At 38.1% G+C, this 26,337-nt stretch overlaps 1 protein-coding gene across 2 annotated transcripts in view; it reads left to right on the top strand.

Annotated features, from left to right (window-relative positions):
• Positions 1–26,337, top strand: part of DNAJC1 (DnaJ heat shock protein family (Hsp40) member C1) — a 268,584-nt gene that overhangs the window by 202,795 nt on the left and 39,452 nt on the right. The window lies entirely within an intron of this gene.

The raw sequence follows: 26,337 nt of genomic DNA, 5'->3' as shown, positions 1-26,337 counted from the left end.
ACCACTGAAAGGAAAGGGCTGGATTTGATGACTTCCTGAGTTCCCTTCTAGTTCTAGGAATCTAGGCTTCTATAATTTTATGTCAGTGATAAGCCAATTCATTTTAAAAACTTGTATCATTTGAAATATTATTTATAAGGTGTTACCTTTCTATATCGCTTCCAAAACTTTTAAACCAATTTCCATCACTTTATCATCTGTCATGTGGCCTCAAATTTAATGCAATGTCATGCTCTAAAAAATTTTCTGTGAACACGATGTTAGTCTTTAAATGTGATTTTTACTTCAGCCTTAGTAGTGCAATAGTGATGCATCTATCTTTGATTTTCTACAATTTACCCTTCTACAATTTTCTAAAAATAACAAGGCAGAGTAAGTAGATAGTAATCAAATCCTTTATGAGATTTTTCTGCTTTTCATCATCAAGAAATAGCAGAAAATAAGTAGTAATGATCACAGAAAGATTTTCCAGGGTAAATTTACAAATGCTAGTTTTCGAAGACAACTTTCTCTTATAAAATAATATAGTGAAAGTTATATCTTAATCCAGTATCAGTGTGAAAAACCATAGCCTGATCAAGCTCAATCCTTTTGATAAGAGCTTAGAGTCTTGATGTGATTCTTACATAGACTTACTTGGCTTTAGGAAAATAATTTAACCTCTTTATACCTTAGATTACTTGTCTGGAAGATGATGAATACTTCCAGTGAAGCCAAGGCCTGGTACAACTTTGTCAGAGCACATAAGATAGCTTTAAAAAAAAAAAAAAACACAAACCAAGCGAAAAAAAAAAAAAAAAGAAAAGCATCATGACCAGTCGGATATAAAGAGCATGGATTACAACTCAGGCATAGATAAATAATGCCATCATAAACATAATTTCTTACTATTAGTAACATTCAGAAGAATTTTCAGAAGTGTCTGAAGATTTTTTTCATTACTGATGCCTTTTGTTTATATGCCATTCTATTTTTAAAATGTTTTAAGCGTGCCTTCCCATGCCACCTCTCCTAATTGAGCAATTTTTTAAAAAACCAATAAAGAAAGTCCAAAATTAATTCTTCCTAGTCCAGCAAAACAAATTCCCATATTGGATGCATCTAAAAATGAATGTCTCATTTTGCATTTTTAGGTTCAGCACCTTTCTGGCAGGAAGTGTTTTATCTCCTTTTTTTCTTTTATTTTGGACTCATGATTGTCATTGTGCTGATCAGAGTTCTAAAGTCTCTCAAAGTTATTTTTCTCATATAATTTCTCATATATTTTTATCATATAAATTGTTGTTCTAATTCTACTCACTTGGCTCTGCATCAGTCCATAAAAATCTTTCCAGGTTCCTCTGAAATTGTCCATTTCATGATTTATTATGGCACAATAATATTTATTATTATACAATAACAATAAACTACATTTACATTTTTCACGGTGTGTTTACCATTCCCCAATAAATAGATACTTCTTTCATTTTGGGGTTAAAAATAAAACAGAATTGATATAAACATTTTTGTATACCTATGTCTTCTTCTTCCTTTGGATTTCTTTGGCATACAGGCTTTGTAGTGGCATAGCTATGACAGAGTGTCAGAATTCCAAATAGCTTCCCAGAATGCCTGGATAGTTTCACCAACAGTACCCTAGTACAGCCCTTCCAACACTGCCATTTTCCTCTTCTTTGTCTTTACTAACCTGATGATCATGAGAGGGAGCCTCAAGATGACTTTAATGTGCATTTCCTAATTCTATTTAGGTAGAGGGGTTTTTTTTCCTATAGTTGTTGATAGCTTAAATTTCTTCCCCTGAAGACCACTTTGTCATATCACTTGGCCCCGTATCTGTTGGAGAGGGTGCTTAGCCTTATACATTTGAATCAGTTCCTCCTATGTGATGCTTGGGTCTGAAAACACTTTTTAGGCACTGAGAGATTTCCTGTACGGCTGTTCCTGTGAGTCGAGACACCAAATTGCCATTATTGTCTTAAGATCTCTACCAACTAAGAATATAGCCCAGGCGCTGTGGGATGCTCTTCTCCGAGGATGCACAAGCCAGGGGGACACAACACAGGACCACAGAGGCAGCCGGACGAGGGAACGAGATTCCCCAGAGCTGCCCTGCGTGCCCTCTGCTGCTCTCCCCTCGTTCTGCCTCCGTACAGCACAGTCACCCCTGCGTTACAGGGGTGCACCTTAAATGTCCTGGCCAGAAGCTTCTTCTCTTGCCTGCTGCTGGAGGAGGTTGGCTGCAGGCAGAGTCAGAGATGGAGAGACGGGAGCATCCTCATTGGACTTATCAGCGGTACCAGCCCTCTTCCTGTTCCAAGGATCTTTCCCTGCCTTCGCTGCTGTAGCAAGTGTCCTACCAACCTACCATCTCCCTGCAGCAGGAAATGACTAAAATCAGGAACTGAGAATAGTCCCATCAGAGGTTTTCCCACAGACATTTTTTTTTGAGTTGGTAAATAGGAGCTGATGGTAAGCTGATCTGTAAAGGCTTTGTACCCCACCAGGGTGGCCAGCATATCCTTCCCCCTCACACACAGACAGACAAACGAGAAACACATATAGACAGACACACACAGAGAGACAGAAAAACAGACACAGTCACTTAACCTTCCCAACATCTCCAGATGACAACCCTCTAAGATTATAAATTGTAGAGCAGGTGCTGATCTCCTTTGGAAAAGGGAGTTTCCTCACCACCAAGAGTTCCCTGCATTGATTAAAGTCTGGGCACCCTATTTTTTTACGTGATCTTTTGGTATGTAGGTCCATGATCTCATTAGCGTGGCTACTCCTCCTGCTCCTAGACAGTATCACCTCCCACCCTTTTTCAGTCTCTGGGATTCTCCTCCAGTTCTTTCTGTAAATCCTATGGAAAGGATTTGTGAAGTGTACCTTAGGCATTTCCTCAGGGAGCCCTGCAAATTAACAACAGTCCATCAGCTTAGGGTTTCAAGAAATTAGGCCATACCTGAAAGACAGCAGACTCTCAGAAAAAGAATTGTTATAAAAATGGAAACTGTGATAATGCAGCTGTATTTCTAGCTGTTACTGGCATAGTCCTCTGGTATTTATCATTATTGCTTTGAAGGGTTTAAGATACACTCATCCCGATTTTTACTGAATCAAAGTTTTTTGCAGACTGCTCAGTTTTTACATTCAGCTTTATAGAAATGTTTTCCTTTGCCTAACAGCATTAATATATCTCCATGTGGTGATTAATTAGCTCTTTAGTCACTAAATCTGTTTATCTAAAATATACCTATTTCTGTTCCACACTTATTTAACATTTGATGTATACAGTTTTTTAATTAAAATTTAGTAAAAGATACCTCCATAATTATGTAATAGCATTACTTTTTCAGAAAATTGAATATAAATATTTAAATAATTACAACAAAATAATAATAAGTTGTATTAACTATAATAATATCCTATTATTCTATATAATAAAGTAAAATATTAACTATTTACAATGTTATAACAATACTAAATGTCAATAACATCTCCAACATTGCTCTGACAACCAAAAGTTTGTCTTTTCTGATTTTATAAAGAATGAATCATTTGTACCTATTAGATAGGTAAATTATTTTTTCATATGCCTGAAAATGTTTAAAGAAATAATTTAAAACAATTTCTTATGAAATGAAAAAGAAATTACTTTTAAAAATGAGAGAGGACAAGTTTCCCAAGCAACTTCCTTCACATGCATTCTCCACCTGCCTTTGACCAGATGCCTAAGTCCAGCATCACTCTGTCCTCTTCCAGCCCCACTGTTTCTCACTTAAACTGGTTCTTAGTAGCACCTTACAAGTCCTTGTGTCTTGTCTCTCTCCACTCCAATTCACCCTTCATTCTATTGGCAAAAGAATCTTCCTAAGGCACAAATGCTAAAGTTCTTTTAAAAAAAACCTTCGTTGATGAGAGAGAGACAGAGTCAAAGAGACAGAGACAGAGAGCTGGGGAGAGACACGGAGAGAGAGAGAAACAGAGATGTGGAGGGACAGATAGAGAGAGAGAGAGACAGATACACACACACACACACACACACACACACACACACACACACACACACACAGAGAGAGAGAGAGAGAGAAAGATGTAGCTATATATAAACCACAAACTCCTTAGCCTGGTGTCCTTTAAGCTCTTCACAATCTGGCTCTCCATCACCTTTACAATCTTATTTCACATAACTCCCTGCCATCCAATTTATTTTCCAACCAAATTGGGCTATTTGTTTTCCTCTAACCCACTAAGGGATGCCCCCCACCCTGTGCATTCCTTCTAGCCCTCTCCCATGTCTGCCATGTGCTCCTCATTCTCATCTCTCAGAATTCACATCTTCCTCTAAAGTTCCTCTCAGATGCCACCTCTTCTACGAAGCCTTGTGTGACTTCCTTCTGTGGAGATTGCAGCATTGTTGTCCTCTGAAATCATTTCTGGGACTGATCTCTTTTTTACTCCCTTCATTTCCTATCTTCTATTATGCTTTTCTCTAGGAACAAAATATTAAGCTTGTTGAAGGTAGGAAAACTCGTTTGTTGCCCAGGTGTTGTTTAGGTATCTTATTTGCATTGATTTAGTGAGTGGTTTCTTAACAATAATAAAATTCAATATTTATATTGTACTGTCAAAATAATATACAGTCAGTTATAATCACCTAAAACAAGGTTTTTGGGAAAAGATGTAGTTACATAAAATGTCAGAATTTATCACTTAAAAATACTTTATAATTCCACCGATGCAGAAATATTGTCACTCTCATATGTTATATAGTAGTCTTATTTGAGTTGGATCTCTAACCTGTGAAATATAAATATATAGAAAACAAACACAAAATACTTTCCCAAATTGTGATGTGTAGAATTTTTAGATATTCAGAAATCTGACAGTCTTTATAGTGAGCCCTTCTCCCCATTTGTGTTCTCTCCATTGTTAGTCCTTAGTCATAGATCCTTTCCTATGCAGTTCTTTGTTTATGAGCATCATGTTGTTATTTATGATTTTTAAAGCCATATAGTATTAGAGCTAGAATTGGCAGAGATCAGACAGCCCAAGTTTCTTAAAAACCTTCATGACTTTCCCTCTTCCAGTTATTTCCTTCCTCCTCATTTTACTACTGAATTCTTACCTATCTAGTCTTAAAATACAAAACAAATACCACCTTGATTCAACAGATGTGTATTAAATACCTACTGTGTACATAGCTCTGTTTTTGGCACAGAGAAATACAAAGTTTAGATAAGGCAGGGCAGAGCTCTCCTTTCTTTAATAAAGCCTTCCCTTATAACCATTAGGGACAATCAATATTCTTTCCCTCTAACCCTCATATAGCTAGATTTTTTTTGTAGTTCTCTAAAGCACACAGTAGGTCCTTAGCAAATGTTTAAATGAATTGACAGATAAAGAGACTGGGGTCCCTGAAGTTTAAGTGATTTGCTTAAAGTCACAATTCAGTAAAAACTAGATTTGTATGATTTTTTTTAAACCCTCACCTTCCGTCTTGGAGGCAATACTGTGTATTGGCCCCAAAGCAGAAGAGTGGTAAGGGTAGGCAATGGGGGTCAAGTGACTTGCACAGAGTCACCCAGCTGGGAAGTGTCTGAGGCCAGATTTGAACCTAGGACCTCCCGTCTCTAGACCTGGTTCTCAATCCACTGAGCTACCCAGCTGCCCCCTGTATGATGGTTTTGTTTTTTTTTTTTAAACCCTTGTACTTCGGTGTATTGTCTCATAGGTGGGAGAGTGGTAAGGGTGGGCAATGGGGGTCAAGTGACTTGCCCAGGGTCACACAGCTGGGAAGTGGCTGAGGCCGGTGTATGATGTTTTATGAGCTTTAAATCTTTCTTTTTAACTGGCATCTCTGAAGTTCAGCAATCAATGATGTTTGTATTGCAAGAATATCAAATGGCTTCTGAATCATTTTTTTAAAAGATTGAATTCTGTTCAGAAGCAGTGGGATAGGTTAGAAATAGCCCTGGATTTGAAGGTGAGAGTCCTGGTATTAAATAGTGCTGATACTCCCCAGTCATATGATTCAGTCTCAGTTTTCTGAACTATGAATTGAAGATAATAATACTTATACAACCTACTTTTAAAGTGATTTCATAAGGAAGTTGTTTTATTAACCTTAAAATGCTGTTTAAATATATTGTTTTTATTATTCAATATAGATTTAATTATAAGAATATTTTTATTTTAATTATTTGAAAATTGGAAATTCATGTATAGAATATATAACAAGTTTCCACTAACCAGAATATTTGATTAATGAAATCACCTGCTTCCTCAACCAAGGCAGTTCATGGATTGTTAACTGGTTTTGACAGAAAATTTTTAAGTGATTTAAAGTGTGCAAGTTTAGATTTAATATGAATATGTAAACATAATACACTTTAATGTTTATAGGTATATACACATACATGAGTATATAGTTCATATGTATGCAATCCAGATTTGTGCATTATACATATAGGTCTTAGTTTTTGATATATCTGTGTGTGGATGTACACATTTATCTATCCATAATTACATGTGTACATATCAGTGCATACATGTGTAGGTGTGTGTCTATGTGTATAGTATTTGCATGTGTGATGTCAGCACCCCCACCAGACTCCCTCTCCTATTTCCAGACCACCTTCACAGCCATCATCCTGGGAAGATATCTTTGGGGACAAGGATCTAATCATTCCCATGCCCTGCTGACCAAGCATCCCTCCCAGGGCAGGCAATGGGCACTCTCAGGGAGAGAGGGGAGACACAAGACTCCTTGGAACGGTGGCACCATCCCCATCTGAGGGCACCATTGCTGCTTCTAGGCCAGCCCTTGTGGCCATCATTTCCAAAAGCAATTCTGATGAAGGGAAGGCCAGCCATGCCCGTCACCTGCCAACCCCTCAGAGGGCGAGCAAGCCAGCCAAGCTAAAGGAACAGGAACCCTGAGGGCTGGACAGGGAGCAGCCAGGCAGTCAGACCACCATCTCCCTTCAGACCCTTGAGATCAAAGGCCATTTTTTACCCAGATCATAGCACAGTGTGTTGTAAATTGTAAGAGTTTAATAAGGGCTTTATTCATTCATTCATTCCTTTGATTTCACTCTTGAAACGTTGTCTAACAGAGTACAGTACTGAGATATACAAGAAAATATGGTCCATTGTGACTATATGAATCATTGTATAAAATACAGTCTCCCGTTCCTTAGAGACCTAGTTTTAAATTTTTCTCATTTTTGCTATTATATCCCTTATTTCTTTCAGAGAGAGCTCTAAGTTTTATATTTCTGAATTCATTCCCACCCAATCTGGTCACAAGGATCTTTATCCTTTCCTCAATAAAAGGAAACTAAACCCATTCAAATTAACTCAATTCAACCAGCCTTTCTCAAGATGGAAGAACAAGTCAGTGGTTCTCCCCTAGTTTTGTGTGGTCAATGAGGCGTCTGTCTGAACTGAGATTTCAGGAAAGGCTGAGGCTGTCGAGCGGTCACTCCAGCACGAGGCGATTCCCCCCAGAGCACCATATGAGAAGTGGACTTCCCCTTCCAGACTCCCCTACAGGGGTGAGGACCATGGATGGCTCACCATGGAACTGGTGAAGGGCAGCCGGAACCTTGGACAGCGGCATCACCTCGGCCTTCTGCCCGTCCATCCAGGACCACTTAGTCCCTCCCGTGTGTCGCCCCGGGTCGTTTTCAGAGCACGCTTATTTATATTGCTGCAATCCCACCGATCGTAACTTGTTGTCACTGTTATCAAGGACTCTCGTGATGGGGCGTGATTCACTCCAGTTGTTAGAAATACAGCTAATGGGTATCTTTCATGTTCTCACAGATGTTATAGTCTTTTTACTTGCTCAGCCTTGGATAACGATTAAATTCAAAGCGCTCGTCCTGTAGTGTGTCTGATCTTCCTAACACGTGGGCCTCTTCTGCCCCTGTGAGCTTACACACGCTCCCGGGTCTCCGTCTATCCAAGTTTTTACTCTTTTTTTATGGTTCGGGTCCGTGTCTTCATCTTCCAAAAACTCTTTCTGGATCACTCCAGCTAGCAGTGACCGTCTAGCAGCTCGATTTCATCCGTGCGAGGTGCCTGATCAAATTCTAGCTTGCATTCTATGTAAGTGTATACACCTGGTGCCTCCTCCTCCTTTTCTTAAGCTCCTCAAAGGGAGGCCTCACATCCTCTTACATCTCGAGCATCCTCGTAGGCGGTACAAGCACTGAGCGGTCTCTGCCCATCACATGGAGGAGCCCAACCGCTGCTTGTTTTTGTACAAAAAGGGCTGTCAAACAATGCCTATGGCTGCGCTCCATTTCCATGCGTTTTACTGATCCACTACATTCTGGATGGCATAGATTCATATTACACATGAAGGTAAACCGGAATGAGCATTACCTCTAAATTAGAGACAAATTCTCTTCGATTTTTTGCTGGAGCAGGACCTAGAGGGAACAGCGTTAGAAATTTGGATTCTTTTACTTTGTTTTAATGTTATTATAATATGTTTCATTTCCCCACAAGCCTAATCAAGAATACTAATTGTGATCCAACACACTCTGGCAAATGAAGTATAGTGGAGATAATTTCTGGTTGCTGTAAGGAAATAACAGGAGATCAGATTATTCAAGTTAGTCTTAAATGAAGATTAATGATATTTAATATCAGAGATCCAGCCTAGATTCTTAATTTTCTGGTTTAATTCTGTAATGCAAATTGACAGATTTGCATGTTGCATTTTCACTTAACCTTTTGTCACAGAGTGGTAGCATTTATATACGTGCCCATATAATTTTTCTAAAGATGATTTTTTTTTAGGAAAATAAATGTCATCCATCTTTCTTTTTGTAACAACAAGCCCAACATGTACTGCAATTAATGCTTATATAATAATCTCTTTAAACTGTCCAATTTTCTTAGAGAAAATTGTTGTCAAATTGGTTCTACATAGACTGCCATTATAATGCCACTTATTTTACCTCCTGACCTGGAAAGTATATGAAAGAGAACCTCCTTTCTTCGGTATATTGTATGTCAAATGACTTCACAAAATGTAGATTGCATACATCATTTGTGAGCCCTGATGATAGGAAAGGGGAAGTATGCTCAATAGGTTTAACAAGAGGTAGAAACTATTTCTAACATTTGTGGTAATTAGTGTTTGACAACTAAAATGCATTTCAGCTGCCTGACTTAAAAGGCTTGCCTAATTAAAAATAACAGGAAAGAATTTGTTATCTACCAAATTCCTCTAAGGAAATTATAAGAAAAAAAGAGAATAATGGCAGGTGGTCATTTTATCTATTTAGATACACTGAAGAAAACTAAACTTGGGCCTTCATTTATGCCAATAAAGGAAATCAGACTATGAATGTTAAGGAAACCTGACACACCTGGCATGAGCAATGGATTATAGATCTGAAAAAAGGCTTATTTTGAAAAGAAAATTTTAAAACCTAATTATTTGAATGAAATGAAATTAAAATTAATAATTATTTTACAGTTGAAATAAAGTTGAGATAGGCAAACCTAGTATTCATTCTATTTTAGCTAAGTTTCCCTATTGCTATTAAAATAAAGAATAATAAATTCTATCTTTATTTCTACCAATTCACCAGGCTTACTCTTAAGAAAGATATAGATTCCAAGTTTTCAGATATCTTGTATTAAATTACCATAAAATTTAGTGTAAATAATTCAAATCTTTTTCTTAGGGAGAATCTAAGATTTTTATTTCTTTTCTATATAAAGGTCACTCATTTGGTACTTTTGTCAGAAATCAGACTTATTCTTTTTTGTTTCTTAGAATTCTCAAATTTTTTATTTAAAAAAAAATTTCAACTGGGGCAGCTGGGTAGCTCAGTGGATTGAGAGTCAGGCCTAGAGACGGGAGGTCCTAGGTTCAAACCCGGCCTCAGCCACTTCCTAGCTGTGTGACCCTGGGCAAGTCACTTGTCCCCCATTGCCTACCCTTACCACTCTTCCATCCCCCATTGCCTACCCTTACCACTCTTCCACCTATAAGTCAATACACAGAAGTTAAGGGTTTAAAAAAGAAAAAAAAATTTTCAACTGCAAGTATTCTAAGTATTTCCAAAGAAGTGCTAATATCTGTTGTTTGAAAGAACATTTTACTTTAAAAAGAAAAAAAAAAGGCTAGAAAAGGATATTTTTAAATCCCTCCCACCATCATTTTCCTTTAAACTCTCTATTATTAACATTTTCTGAATTATCCTTCACATTAAAATGATCTATACTTTGCCTTTAATATTGTAAGCAAACTCAAATTTATATAACAATGTTTTAAGGTTTATCAAAAGCTCTCATCACAGCAAATATGTGACTAGGAAGTAGTTCAAGTAAGACTATGACGTAAAAATGTAAGGAAATAATGGCTCAAGAATTCTAAATTCATTAATGTGATTCGTGTCCCTGGTACAGATCACGGCCCACTCCATAATCTAGTAAAGAGTCTTTGAGGCCAAAAAATTCTGCCATCTACAGCTACTATAAGCTTAAAAATTAATATGCAATATCTCCAAGTATTATATTTAATAATATTTATTAATAATAACTTGAAGTAAAGGAAGATAAAAAACTAGAGTAAAGAGGGAGCTAACCTAGCCCCAGCCGTGAGAGAAGAGAGCCAAAAATGTGGGGTTACAGCCAACTTCTTTACAATAGGTGAGGATGCGATGTCAGGGAGAGAGGGAAAGGATTTTGGGGACTAGAAAAAGAATTCTGGGAGATGGAGGCCAAGGATTCAAGATTTCTAATTATATACTACTCTGGTTACGTTCCTTCCTCAAGCTTATCATCCAACAACAGACATGCATTGCATAAGACCATCCCAATGAGTCCTTGATAGGACCTCTTGGAGCTTGAGCTGCACAGGTATCCCTTTGGGGAACTCAAGGTCTTCTCCTCTCTGACCATGAAACTTTGGAGTCAGAATTTAGGAGGGGACAGTGGAAGTACCTCATTTTCACGAATGCAATCTTTGAGGTTCAGAGAGGTTGGTATATGGCCACATACACAGCTAGTTGTTGGAATCAAGATTCAAGCCCAAGTTTCCTACCTCCAGATCAAAGGAAGAGGTTGGGGAAGCCGAATGTGAACTTCCAAAAAATAAAATAAAGCAAAAGTCCAGGACCGACTGGATTTAACAGCAAATTCTATCAGGCATTCAGAGCAGGTTTGAAAAAAAAAACTAGTCCTATTCGATTAAGCCCCCTAAGAACATAGACCAAAATAGCATTCTACTGAGAAACAGGAACCTCCCAGGAGGGTTAATACCAGGTCACATCCTCTAATATTGAGTTATTCCGATAGGCTGGAGCCAGAGTTGTCTATAACTGGGTAAATGGTTAACTCGTTCTCAAGTAATCAGTGAAAGAACAAATATGGGTTATTAATTAATAATCCTTATATTAGTTAAAATAGGTCACATTTATGTCTGATCTCATTCTCATCAATTATGATGTTTATATTCACTGTTAAGCTATACATTATGAATCGTAATATACTATTCCCAACTTATAAGCCTCCAATTAGAGACAGATACTAAATTCTTGTTAAAGGTAGTAGTGGGAAAATGAATATCCTTGTTAGACTATACTATCGAGTTTCTCTATACGTAATGGTCAACATCTAGGGGAATATGATTTCATTTTGGTTCGGTTTCGATAAATTACTGTATTTTATTTTGTTTTGTATAATTCATCATTCATTTCATAATCATCTTTCCATTAAAAATAGACAAAGCCATGTGAAAAATAATCATCTAAGTTTTCTTTTACATGACTCCAATTGTTTTGGTCAGTGACAAATTTAAAATTACAAGTTGGTCTGGGTGTTCCTAGGGTTAGTATTCTGCTTGAAGGCTTGCCTGATAGATTCATTTTTAAGACTGTCTAGTAAATAAATTGGGTCATCTTTTTTTTAGCTGAATTACTCCATCAGGTCCTGGTTCTCCCTTTGCTTGAGGCTCCCCACCTCTGCCTACCACTGTTCTAAATTATTTTTTGTCTCCTCTGTGTAAACTAATGGCATAATACAAACTGGTGTGACACATTTCAGAAGGCTTAGTTGGTTATATGAAGAACAACTAGTGGCCTGGATTAATTTAGTTTTTTGGCAGTACCCTTATTCCTTCTTTTCTTAATTCCTTTGCTAATATTTATTCTTTCATTTTCTTTTTTTTTCTTAAATTAGATTTTTTTCTTCATTTCATTTTTTCTTAAATGCTTTACCCTCTGTCAACTCAGACTGGTGATATAGCCTAGCAAGCAAGCTGGGCAAACAATGCCATTGTGGGTCAGCCTTAGGGTTTGAAGTACAGAACCAGAGTGTTCTGGAATAGTTCCATCCAGTCTGGCACAGGCTCAGAGTTTTGGTGAGAACCGGATATTGCCTAGGTCAGAGAAACCTCCAGAGCCACGTGGTTTTAAGGCTATTCCTAGCACTAAGATATACCCTAGATATGTCTTAATGTCCAAAAAGGATCTTAGTGACCCAAAAGTACCCCAAAGAGGCCTTAGTTTCCCTCCTTAGGACATTTCCTGAATCTCCTTAGTTTCCCAAGTGTTATAAAAGGGCCTGACTTGGGCCAGGATCCTCTTAGTTCAGATTCATTGAAAACAAGGGATTTGTAGGACATTTCTACAGTGAACTAAAGGAGGTTTAATTAAACATAACATAAAAGAAGGTTCAACAAGGATTCTTTAGCACCTGCTTTGGGTAGATAGATGCAGCCTCCTTTGTCTCCTTATAGAAACAAATTTGGTCAGCAGGAAAGGGTGTAGTGGCTGTTTGAGGTGCAGGACAACTATAAAAAGCATGAATCAGGGCCCAACCTCATGTGGACAGGCCTCTTTATGATCTGAGGTGACCAGGAAGCCCCAGCCAATGCCACCAGACACCACCAAGAAGCTGACAGCTTTGGTGCCTCTTAGGAAAAATCTGGCCTAACCCATGTTGCCTGGACAGGAGAATAATCTAATAGATATTGATGCTAGTATGCCACATAACCTTTGAACCAATCTCCTTAGTCCATCCTGATCTAAACCTACTGTCCAGGGACTGTACTAGAGCTGCAAGCGCCATTTGCTCCAGAGTTTGCCCTACTTTCTTCAACTTGAAATAGCTGACTGAGACTCTTGTGTGTTCCCTGACCAATTGTCTCTCCATTTCAAAAACTTTTTTTTAACCTTTACCTTCTGTCTTGTATTAATTCTAAGGTGGGAAAATAGGAAAAGAAAGGCAATTCATTTTTTAAACTGTCTAGTAAAGTTAATTAAACAAATAAAATTATTCAAATGTAAAAAAAGAAAAGAAAAATGTCTAGTAAATAAAATGGGTTCTCTTTTTTTAGCTGAATTATTCCATCACATCCTGGTTCTTCCTTTGCTTGCCCAGAGTCACATTGCTAGGAAGTCTCTAAGACTGGATTCGAATCCATGTCCTCCCATCTCCAAGCCTGGCATTCAGTCCACACATACTAAATATTAGGGGGAAACTTCAGCATTTTTGTGATAAGCATCAGACAAATTAAAATATAACCCCCAAATATTTAAAATAAATGATCCATTAGTACCAAGTATACTATTTATAACAATATCAACAATAGTTCTGCTTCATGGCTTTTAACATTTTTTCTACAACTTTTCTATCATTAGAAAGAAACTTCATTTCTTGCCTTTTATTCTCAAACAACAAGTGTTTATTATGTACCTACTGTGTAGCTCAGGGAGTCAGGAAGACTTGAATTCACATGTAGCCATAGACACTTACTAGCTGTGTGACCCTGGACAAATCACTTTAAATCTGTTTGCTGAATCCACTGGAGAAATGGCAAACTTCCAGTATCTTTGCTTAGAAAATGCCATGTACAGAATGATGCATGAGGTCACAAAGAGTTGGACAAGACTAAATGACTAGACAGCAACAGTGTGCCAAACACCATACTAAGCATTAAGTGGACAGAGAAAGCCTTCTCAGAGAAGATGGGATTTTAGCTGAGATTTAAGGAAGGAAGGCAGTGCCCTTTGATCCAGCCATACCACTGCTGGGTTTATACCCCAAAGAGATAATAAGGAAAAAGACTTGTACAAAAATATTTATAGCCGCGCTCTTTGTGGTGGCAAAAAATTAGAAAATGAGGGGATGCCCTTCGATTGGGGAATGGCTGAACAAATTGTGGTATCTGCTGTGCTAAATACTACTGTGCTATACAGTATACAGAATACTACTGTGCTAAAAGAAATAATGAACTGGAGGGATTCCATGTGAACTGGAATGACCTACAGGAATTGATGCAGAGTGAAAGGAGCAGATCCAGGAGAACATTGTACACAGAGACGGATACACTGTGGCACAATTGAATGTAATGGACATCTGTACTAGCAGCAATGCAATGACCCAACACAATTCTGAGGGACTTATGGAAAAGAACGCTACCCACATTCAGAGAAAGAACTATGGGAGCAGAAACATAGAAGAAAAACAACTGCTTGATCACATGGGTTGATGGGGATATGATTGGGGATGTAGACTCTAAAATAATCACCCTAATGCAAATATTAATAATATGGAAATAGGTCTTAATCAATGACACATGCAAAACCAAGTGGAATTGTGTGTTGGCTATGGGAGTGAGATGAAAGGAGAGAAGGGAAAGAATATGAATCATGTAACCATGGAAAAATTTTCTAAATTAATCAATAAAATTAAATTTAAAAAAAAAGGAAGGAAGGCAGAAGGCAGAGTACTTTCCAACCATGGGATAGATAGTGCCAGTGAAAATGCTTTGGGTCAGGAGGCAGAAGGTCTTAGCCTAGGAACAGCCAATGTCACTCAATCAAAGAGTCGTCAGAGAGAAAGGTATAAGAAGACTGGAGAGGTAGGAGCGGTCCAGTGGAAAAGGGTTCAAGGAAAGTCCTAGAGGAAATAGGAAGCCATCGAAGTTGATCAAATTGATTGGCCAGATCTGTGTTCTGAGAAGATCAATTGGAAAACTGAATGGAGAATGAACTGGAATGGGAAGAGGCTGAAGACAAGAAGACCCAACGAAAAGGATAACATAAATATATTCACTTTTTTCTCTCTGCCTCACAGTCTAGATGAGTTGGTAGGGAAATGAGTAGAGCCATACAAGTAAAGAGCAAATCATCCATGGTTCTTGTTAGACCATATGGAATACTCTTTCAGACTCTTCTTTAAACATGGAAGTGACTGACTGCACTGATTCCAGAGCAATCGAGGACGGGGAATGTTATTCCCACAGACATGCAGGAACCAGTAGAATGTGAACGATTTTCACTGCCACCTTTGGGATCCTCCTACACAGCTCCTTACTCTTTTTCCTTTACTTTTCAACTCAGAAAATAACCAAGAATGAGGCAAGGAGGAAGGGGGGAAGAAAAAGAATTTCTTAAAAATTTTCTAAATCACCCAGAAAGTTGCCTTCCTTGTTAACCCTTAGTATCTCCTTTCTGATGACTTTTCCATTTACTGTCTATGCAGTACAATTAACACCTTATTACTGTTTTCTGCTTGTCTTAACTGCGTAATTTAGCTCTTTATTCCAAGGTGCTTGTTCTCTAATTGTTTCATTCATGTATGTCTGTTCATATTACTCATTCTTTATTGATAGGGACTTATGACTGATTTGCTTAATTGAGTTACTTTGTATAAGCTGCTTGAGAGAAGGAGCCGTGGCTTTCTCGAGGTATCCAGTACCTTCTTCAAAATTAATTCCCATTCATCTGATAAACTTGTTCTGGCTTACCAAAATCTAACACAATAAGTGAGAAACGGTTTTTTAGATTTTATTTTATTTTTCAGCCAACAAAAATTTATGTTCTCTCCTTTCCACCCCTGCAATTGAAAAAACTGGAACAAAAAACTCTTGAAAATAAATACCCAGAATGTTAATTTTTGTCCGAGTTAAGATGGCGGCAGAGTAAAAAGCAGCTGACTGACCTCTCCTAACCAAAGCATAAAGGACTCCTCAAGGGGACATAAAAACAAATCCAGATGAACAAAGGGACCCCACAACAGGGCGCAGCTTTGAGGTACATGGAATCGGGGCATTTCCATGCTATAAAGGGGTGAAACAGCTCTCACTAAAACATGAGAGGAAGAAGGCCCTCCCTCACCCCCCACACCACGTACAATGCCAAGGCCAGTGCACAAGAGTTAAAGCAAGTTTGGGGCACCCATTAAGTCATTGGCAGCTCCAGGGCCTGTTCCTGAGAGCAGCAAGACTTAGGACCCCAAGAGGCTAAAGAACGCACACGGACTTTGAATACAGACCCTGAGCACTGGCGCAGGTGAAGGCATTGACTTAGGCGAGGACAAGGATCCTGAGCACAGGCTTGGACCTCGAGTAGGGACCCTGTGCAGACAGGAGCACGGCTGTGGAAGCAGTGCCCTGAGACTATTGAAGGAGCCTTGGGCAGAGGGGCAGACCAGGGACGACCAGGAGGCTCGACCCTGAGAACAACGAGACCTGAGACCTCGGGAGCCTAGAGAGCGCAGACAGACCCTGAGTGTGAGGATAAAGCACAGAAGGTGCAGGTCTAACAATGGCAAGCCAAAATCGGGAACCCCAGAAGAGAAAGATTATCAAGAAGAACTCTGTAACACTCGACAACTTTTACACAGAGAAAATCCAGACAACAGAGCAGACAGCAGAGGAGAACAAACAAGTAACCATGTCCAAACCTTCCCAAAATAATGAAAACTGGTCACAAGCTATTGAAGAGTTCAAATCTGAAATGATGAGAAAGATGGAAGAGATCTGGCAAGAAAATAACATTTTAAAAGGCAGAATTTTGCAATTGGAAAGTGAGGCTCAGAAATCAAATGAACTGATAAGCAAATTGAACACCAGAAATGACCAGCTGGAAGCCTTGAAGAACCAAACAGACCAGATTGAAAAGGAAAACCAAAAGATTATAGCCGAAAATCAGTCCCTAAAGGCTAGAATTGAGCAACTAGAAGCTAATGATCTATCAAGACAGCAAGAATAAATAAAACAAAGTCAAAAGACTGATAAAATAGAAGGAAACATGAAATATCTCAATGAGAAAGTGATAGACCAAGAAAACCGGTCTAGAAGAGACAATTTGAGAATCATTGGTCTCCCTGAAAAAGCAGAAATTAATAGAAATTTGGACTCTATACTAAAAGAAATTATTCAGCAAAATTGCCCTAAAGTTCTACAACAAGAGGGCAATATAGACATTGAAAGGATCCATAGATCACCCTCTACACTAGACCCAGAAAAGACAACACCCAGGAATATAATAGCCAAATTCAAGAGCTTCCAAGTAAAAGAAAAAGCCTTACAAGAAGACAGAAAGAGACAATTCAAATATCAAGGAGCACCAATCAGGATTACACAGGATCTGGCAGCCTCCACACTAAAAGACCGCAAGGCTTAGAATATGATATTCATAAAGGCAAGAGAACTGGACCTTCAACCACGGATCAACTACCCATCAAAACTGACTATATACTTCCAGGGGAAAATATGGGCATTCAACAAATTGAAGATTTCCAATTATTTGCACAGAAAAGACCAGGACTAAATGGAAAGTTTGATATCCAACTACAAAAATCAAGAGAAACATGAAAAGGTAAATAAGAAACAGAGGGGAAAGAAAGAAAACTCATAATTTTTAAATTTGCCTCTTTAAGGGCTTCAATAAGATCTAATTATCTGTATTCCTATGTGGAGAAATGCTATGTATAATTCTCTGTAGTGAACTCTGTTCACTATTATAGCAATCAGAAGAATAATTCATAGGGAGAGGACGGAATACTAAATGGTCTACGATGATATGGGGGTTGGGAAAGAGGGTGGTGAATAGTAAGGGACACCAAGAGAAACTTGAGTGAATAAGAAAAATAGGATATTCTATTATACACAAAGAAGGCATGGGAAGGGGAGGGGACAAATACTATTATAAGAAGGAGAGGAAGAGAGCATTAAGAGGTAATATTTAAACCTTACTCTCAGTGTAATCAATCCAGAGAGGGAAGAGTAGCTATATCCATTGGGATATAAAACTCTATCTAACCCTACTGAGAAAGTCAGAAGGGATAAACCAAGGGGAGCAGGGGAGTAGGGAGGTCAAAAAAGGGAGGGGAAAAGAAGGGGGAGGGAATTCATTCGGCCTTTAAAAATAAAAAGAGGGGAATAATAAGGGAGTGGGTAGAAAGGGAAGTTAATCAAGGGAGGGGATAAGGGATACCGGCTCAAAGCAAACCACTGGTTTAAAAGGAAATAGGGTAAGAAGAAGGAGTAGGACTAGGGGAGGATACAAAAATGTCAGCGAATGCACAATTGACGCATGGGTTGAGGTGGACATGATTGGGGATGTAGACTCGAAACTACCACACCAATGCAACTACCAACAATTTGGAAATAGGTCTTGATCAAGGACNTGCGCATTGGCCATGGGCGGGGGGGGGGGGGCAGGGTAAGGGGGGTGCAGAGGGTGAAGGGGAAAGTGGGAGGATGAATCATGTAACGATGTTAAAAATGAATATTAATAAATGTTAAAAAAAATAAAGACTATCCCTGACACAACAAAAAGAAAACAAATATTCATGATGGAACAAAATAAATTCTTTCGTTATCCACATACAAAAATGCTTATCAATGAGAAACTCTTGAGTGTTAAGATAATGTGGTATCAGATAATAGAAAATAAGAGGAATATATAGGAATATATCAGATTCACAACCTAATGCAAATATTAATAATATGGAAATAGGTCTTGATCAATGACATATGTAAAACCCAGTGGAATTACTTGTTGGCTATGGGGGGAGGCAGGGGAAGGAAAGAACATGAATAATATAACCATGGAAAAATATTCTAAATCAATTAATTAAAAAAAATTTTTCAAGCTGGGGGAAAAAAAAGAAATATATCAGATCCAGAGTTTAGAAAGTGCTATCTCTCATAGTAACCCTTCACTTTGGGTCATAATTTTATATGACTAAATTATCTTCTTAATTTTTGAAAGCTCTCTTAATTCTCTACATCCATGTCATACCCTGCTAAGATAGCTCCTGTGGCTCCCTATTGCCTTGAGGATAAAATAGTAACTTCTGTCCTTGGAATTAAGGGCCCTTCACAGTCTGAATCCAGCCTACCTTACATGTGGCTCTCTCCACTCCAGGCAAACTAGCCTATTCACTCTTCCTCATACACAGCATTTATTCTATGTATTCCCATCTCATTCCTGTGCACAGATCATCCCCCCGCCAGAATACACTCTCTCCTGCCCTCCACTCTCTAGAATACTTAGAATTCTTCCAACCTCAGGTGCCACCCCCTCCCTAAAACCCTTCTGAACCTTCCCCCTCTCTGCCAACCAGAATGCCAAACGACGAAATCACTTTGGGTGGATTCAGTATTTACTCTTCTGTTTCCACATTGTTTCCTCTAATCCAGCCTAAGCTCCATGAGGACAGAAGGGTTTTATTTCTATATCTCCACAGCCAAGAAGGGCACCAGATATATAGTAGGCATGTGCTAATTGATTGATCCACTAATCTAACATTCCAATTGGTTTTCAATTGCCTCATTAAGTTATTCAATATTTGTCACATGCCAGCATGCACAAGAGCAATATGGAAGCCTGATCATTTCTACAATGAAAACTAGGTGGCCCCTGTATAAAATGCTGTACTTGGAGTCCAGGAAACTTCAGTTCAAATACTGTCTCTGACAGGTATAGCTGCGGATCCATAGACAAATCACTTAACTTTTCGCCCTCAAAATTTTCTCATCTGTAAAGTGGGGTTAATAAGAGCACCTTCTCAATATGGTTCTTTTGAGAATCAATCAGATGACATACATAAAGCATGGGGTAAAACGTAAAGAGCTAGTGAATTATTATTTCTCATATCCTCCATCCTCCAGTTCCATCACTTTCTGATTGCTTCCAAATCTTTTACCAGTCGAGTTTTCTGAATTTCTTCTTATTTCCTCCATTTCTTTTGCCATCCTGTTAGCTAAAAGAAAGAAAGAATTGGTTTTTATCAGGTCTGTCCATTTATTTAAGTTTTCCACAGATGTTTCTAAAAGTCTGAAATTATTCCACCATTTTGGCCTGAAATTTATTACTTTTATTCATTTCCTTTGTTTTATCTCAGAATGTGGTTGATTTTCTTCATTGTATTACTTCAATTCATTTATTATATATGTGTGTATCTTCAGAAAAATAAGTTTTCTTTCTAATGTTATTATTAGTAGTTTTTCCATTTTTTGTGGTGTTTTTGTTCTTTTGCCCTCTACTCTTTGGATCCATTTACTGTGTTAAAATTCCTTTTAAGTTTGATCATCGTTTTGAGTGTTTTGAAATTTTCTTTTAAGTTTTCTGGTTGTTTTGTTGTTTTTTGCTTTTCCTGTTTGCTTTCCATAAAATTCTAAACAAGATTCTCTTAGGAGAGTACAAATTTGGGAAGCTTCTGCTATGCAGGAAACACTTTAAGTGGGGGCCTTCACACAGCTTACATCTTCTGTGCAATTACCAGCCTTAGTTAAGTGCAGAGAAACTTCACCTCTTAGACTTACCACTCAGTGATGAATCTTTTAGTCATGTCAACAGATAAAACAAACTTTTTAAAAGACCCTGCAATTTCCATAGTAATGAGGGTGCTGAAGGACATAAAGAATCATAAAGATATTTTAGAATATAAATATCACTCTAGTTATTTTAAATGTTAAATCTTTGTTTGAGGACCAATAAATTAGACTTTTGGGCCAAATATTTTTGGAAGAACTGAACTTATATACTAAAGTTGACATTCTCATAATAAACAAAACCAGAAAACAAACCGAGTCACAACTAAATGGAAGGATACCTCATGGTTTCATCTTGCAATGGTCAATAAAAGAGTTGGTACAGTTGATTTCATTATATGTCCAAATGTGATGAGGAACATAATTTCGTGATATATTTATCTCATCTTTAAGTGTTTGGTGATATAATACACAAAAAGACCATGGAGAAAATCATTGCTATATTTATATATACACAAACATCTATTTGAAAGAATGAAAAAGTAGAAAAATTATTTGAAGCATTTCACAAGATCCATCAAACCAAATAAAAACATGCTTTGCTTTGATGATTCCAATGCAAAGGTAGTTACAGGAAAGGATGGACAAAAAAAATATATTGGTTCAGTCTCTATGGCTCAACTTTTGAGAAATGAAAGTGGTCAAAGACTTATAGATTACTCAGAAGGCTCATACCTATGTATCATGAGTAACTTTTTTCCAAAAGAAGGTTGGAAGGCACTAAACAAATCAGTAGATCCAAAGCTTAGGTCAAGCCCCACCAATTAGCCTACAGTGATCTCTTCCTCCTCCAATCATGCATTTAACTGCCTTTCAGACATCTCAAACTGGATCTTCAGTCCAGTAGACATCTTAAATTCAACACATTCAAAATTGAACTCATTATCTTCTCTCCAAATCCTCCCCTTCCAGATTTCTCTTTTACAATCAAGGGCAGCACTACCCTCCGAAGCTCACAAGCTAGATATTATCCTTAATTCCTCACTTCCTCATAGCCAATCTGTTTTCAAGGCTTGACAATACCATCTTTGCAAACTCTCTGCTGTCCTGGTTGATCTTCCTGCCATATCTCTCCCCACCCCATTCCATCCTCCATTTACCTGCCAAGGTGATTTTTCTCAATTGCAGGTCCAATCATGTCATTCAGTAAACTCTAGTGGCTCCCTGTCGTCCACCCAAGTCAAATTCAGAATTCTCTCTTTGGCATTCAGAACCCTTCATAACATAGCCTACCCTTACCTTTCCAGTCTTCTTACTCCTTATGCCCTCCCAACATACTCTTCAGCCCACTGACCCTGGCCTCCTGCCTCTTCCACAAACAAGCTCTCCATCTCTCAGCTCTGGGCATTTTCTCTGGCTTTTTAGAATGTTCTCCCTCTTCCTCTCCATCTCCTGGCTTCCCTGGCTTCTTTCAAGGTCCAACTAAAATCCCACCTTGTACAAGAAACCTTTTGCTTAATTCTAGTGCCTTCTCTCCATTAAAGATTTTCTATTTATCTTGTATATAGATTGTTTATACATATTTATTTGCTTGTTGTCTCCCCATTAGATTAAGTGCTCCTTGAAGCCAGGGACCTTTTTTGTTTTCCAAGTGACTAGGACAGTGCCTGGTGCATGGAAGGAGTTTAATAAATGCTTATTTTCTAATGCAGCATTACAGTCATTGCAGCAAAGCTTAATGGTTTCTGAATGTTCCACATGAACTCATTTTGTCTTTCTAACTAGATGGTAAGCACTCTTGATGCAGATACTACATTATATGCTTTTTTCTCATCCCTCACAGCACCTAACCTGTTAATAGGCAGATAATAAATATTCTTTCATTGATAGCTAGAAATAGCTACCTAAGAAATAGGGGAAAAAATACCATTGGTAGCAAGTGAAATGAGGACAGCATTATGGCATCCTATTCCCGTAAGGATGCTTAGCTATTGCTTCTAGTCAAGTAGAACTAAGAAAGAAGGTTCTTCCTCAGTGCCATTTTTTATTGATAAAATCCATTTCCTTCCCCAAACCCACTAAATACTCTTTGGGGTGCCTGAGGGTTTCAGGAAGATCTCGATGTTCAGCTTGATATTTTATTACAGTAATTTGAAATAAAGTTATAACCTTTACTTTCAAGAAGAAAGTTAGTCCCTTTGTATCTGAGACTTAGAAGAAATGGAATTTACATTTATATTCCATTGTTCTACTTGAATATTTATTAAGGCCGGATGGACTGAGAATTTGTATGTGGTTATTAACAGGAAGATGTATTTCTAAAAGCAGATATAAATTTCAAAATTAAAAAATATAATCACAATATAGACTTGAAGAAGAGCCAAGTATTAGGCATATCACTCATAAAGTTAGATATGTTGGGTGGATCATTAGAGATATATAATTTTTAAATTTAGTGATATTTATACAAGTTGTAACTTTGGCATAAATATGTATTGGGACTATCTGAGGATACAATTTGCCTTTTGAATCGAGCTGAATCCTTTTTATAAAACAGTTTAATGCTATAAAATAAATTCCTAATTCTACAAAAATTTCTTATTGAACTTTTTTTTGAAGGGGGGATCGGGTATAATGTTTAAATGGCTGTATTTTTTACTTGAGTCTTTTAGGGTACTCCTTCCCTTTTAAAGGAATGTGCCTTTTGATATTAAAGCATGAGAATTCAGCAATATGTGACATTCTCTATTCCTGCCTTTTTACTTTCTTTGAACTCAGCATTTGCTTTTCTAGAAGCAAAGGCTATTATAGAAGTAAGAGGGGAAAAGCAGTCTCATCCATGGTGGCCAACATTTCATGAACTTTAAAAAAGTGTGAAACAAGAAATCAATTATCTAAAAATTATGGTATTTTCCTTCCCATAGGAGTTAAAGATCTTTCCATTCAAAGGTAGAAAAATTCTGAACAAGGCAAGTTTTTAGAGCAAAAATTCTGTCTTAAGTGGGTGTTTTTTGAACATGTGATTTAAATCCTCCTATCTGTTCTTTCTTCTAGGCGTCTATTTTTGTATTACTATATTAAAATACTGAATAATTTGAAAACCGTCTACTTCTAACATTTTGTATTCAATATGGAGATTTCCTCCCGAGCGGGCTTTTCTGATGCTCGGTCTGAATGCTTGTGGAGTCACAACAGCTGTCCCCACCCCATGTGGTATCTTCCATTACTTTACTGTAGAGATGAATTTTTGGCCCAGTGTTTCAGTAATATTGGACACACATGGTTTAAGTGACAAAGCAGTATGCTTATGCATTCGTTTGACTCTCCCGCTACAGTTGGCTCCAGATTAGAACGGGGAGAATACATTCACACCATGGCCACCCTCCTGGCTGCTGGAGGAGCCAGATCACAGGAGGCTCTGTGGCTTCTAAAGACACAATTTAGGATTGCTGAGGAATTACAGATTCCACCAAGTGCCTTACAGCCGTGGCAGATAACAATGGATTGCTGAAAGGGCTTTCTTCCCTTCCGATTTTCAGGTCCGTTCTTAGGGGGCTGTTTTTATTTTATTTTAAAATATCTCGTAATAGTTACCATGACTGAAAGCCGTGAAACCAAGAGGATTGATAGGCAGAACATTGGGTGGTTTTCAGGGTATCGGTGTCACAATTATGAGCAAGAGCTGAGATTTTTACAGACGTTCGGTAAAATTTAGATTAGGCAATTTGTATTAATTTTTTTTTTTTTGCCTTTCAGAAAGATATGGTAGTGTGTTGTCAGAGCCAGAATACCACAAATGAGGAACTAAAATTAGATTCATTTTTAATGCTCACTGTTAATATGTGCCGCTTATTTGGAAATCTAATCTGGAAGAAAGCGTGAATTAAAGAATTGTTCTGTTAGATGAAGTAATGTTTTACACTCTTGACGTTTTAGACAATTTTGTTGCTCCTAAAATGTTTATTATGCATTTGTTATATTTCATGCAGAAATATGATGATTTGATTTTGTGTGAAATTGCTTTGATACAGGATATTTATGTGGTTAGAATACTGTATTAATGTACATCTATATGCAGCTTCAACCTCCTGGTATTCACGGTATGATTTCCGTACTGCCAGCTTTCACATTTAAATTCAATTTGAAACTTAACCCTTTTGTGTTTCTCAAACGAAGTTTATTAAAGGATCTGCTTCTTCATGATTCGAAAGTGGACCTTGAGAACCAGACAGAGTCCGTCCTGGGCTGCGGTTGCTCTAAACTGTCCTCACTAGCATCCTCGAAGGGCTTCCAGTTACCAGTTTTCCCCCCTCCGTGGAGAGTTTAAAATAGCAGAGGGTCCATGTTCAGGTCTTCTGACATGGAGAAGAATTCTATTTCTGGTTTCCTCTAAAGAGCAAAGAAGTTGGGAGGGCTGCAAGGTCCCACCTAGCTGTGGGCTTGCACCTCGGCTCTCCCCACGGGCAACCTTTTCATATCCGTGGATTTCTGGGGGCTTTGTAGTGGGCTCTACAGATGAATATGTTGGAGGCTTTCAGCATTTAGGGCAGACAAAATAGAATGATTGATAAAATCCTCCCCACTATTGGCTATTATTTACTGACTCTTAAGTGGCAGGTTGTATTTATGCCAATTTATCTGCTTCAGGGAACATTCTTGATAGCAGAACAAAGTGAATAAAAGTAGTTTGCTTTGCAAATGAATGCAAATGGGAGAGCCTTTCGGAAAGCCCTTTTACTGGGGCCGAGCACGTTGATTATGAGTGAAGCTGCCATTTGGACATGGTGAAAAGAGCACGCTTGAACCATTGATTGGGGGAGACAGTAAAAAGTCAGGAAGGGCCGTTAAGCTCGCAGTGCGGCAGGCGGATGTCAGTGTGGTTAGAGCACAGTAGGAGAATGACAGGGAGGATTAGTGTCAGGGAGAAGCTTTGCTGTAGCTGTGGAGATGGTCCCTGGGGTCACTCACCTCTGACTGCTGTTCTGCTCTGCTCCTGGATCTGTAATGCAGACTGCTTAATATATGCCTGTTCATTATCGGAAATGGTGATTAGAAGATGTATTTGTCTCCAAGGCTTCTTTAAAAATAAAAAGTAAAGAGAAAAGGAAAAGGTTAGTTTTACACCTCCTCTCTACTTACAACTTTTACGGGGTTTATTTATTCTTTTCTTTTTTTTTTTTTAAATGTGGGAATGGCTGGTGCCTCCGGAGAATCATTTAACGTAGCAAGACAGTGTATGCGTTGGTCCTAGATTTATTAGCTGTTCACTGCTGATTGTCTCTTGATTTGCTCAAACTGTGGATAGGGATAGGGGAAATGTTTAGAGTTTGTTGGGCTTTTAATGCAATTTCTTAAATTGGGGTGGGGGGAGCTATTTATTTTCTGGTTTTCTGGAGACAGTTAATGCTGGATTTCGTTTTTGAAAGCCATCGTGCGCTCGAAAGTAAAGGGCAACCTTTGTGTAATTAAGGAGTGGAATCTTAGCACGTTAACCCGGCGGATCCCTAAGAGCAAGAGCATCTCCAAGTCTCCTAAAATTACGGCACGTTATTATGAACCGCTGGCTTGTTGGGATTTACCCATTTCTTCATTTCTTCGGATCAATCATGTCTTCAGAATGCGGGCTGTCCTTTAGTACCGGATAAACAAAAATATATCACTTTTCAGACATGCGCTCTGCCTCTCTTCTGATTCCTAACAGCACACAGTAAACCGGGTTTAATTTATGCCTTTAAGTGGTCTTTGCTTTCTTTAAATAGAAAACTTTTAAGCTAATAATAATAACTCAT

The sequence above is a fragment of the Gracilinanus agilis genome, chromosome 5 (genome assembly GCF_016433145.1).
Source record: "Gracilinanus agilis isolate LMUSP501 chromosome 5, AgileGrace, whole genome shotgun sequence".
NCBI classification, from domain to species: Eukaryota; Metazoa; Chordata; class Mammalia; order Didelphimorphia; family Didelphidae; genus Gracilinanus; species Gracilinanus agilis.
Note: the sequence above shows the minus strand (reverse complement) of the source record. Positions and strands in the feature narration are given on the sequence as shown.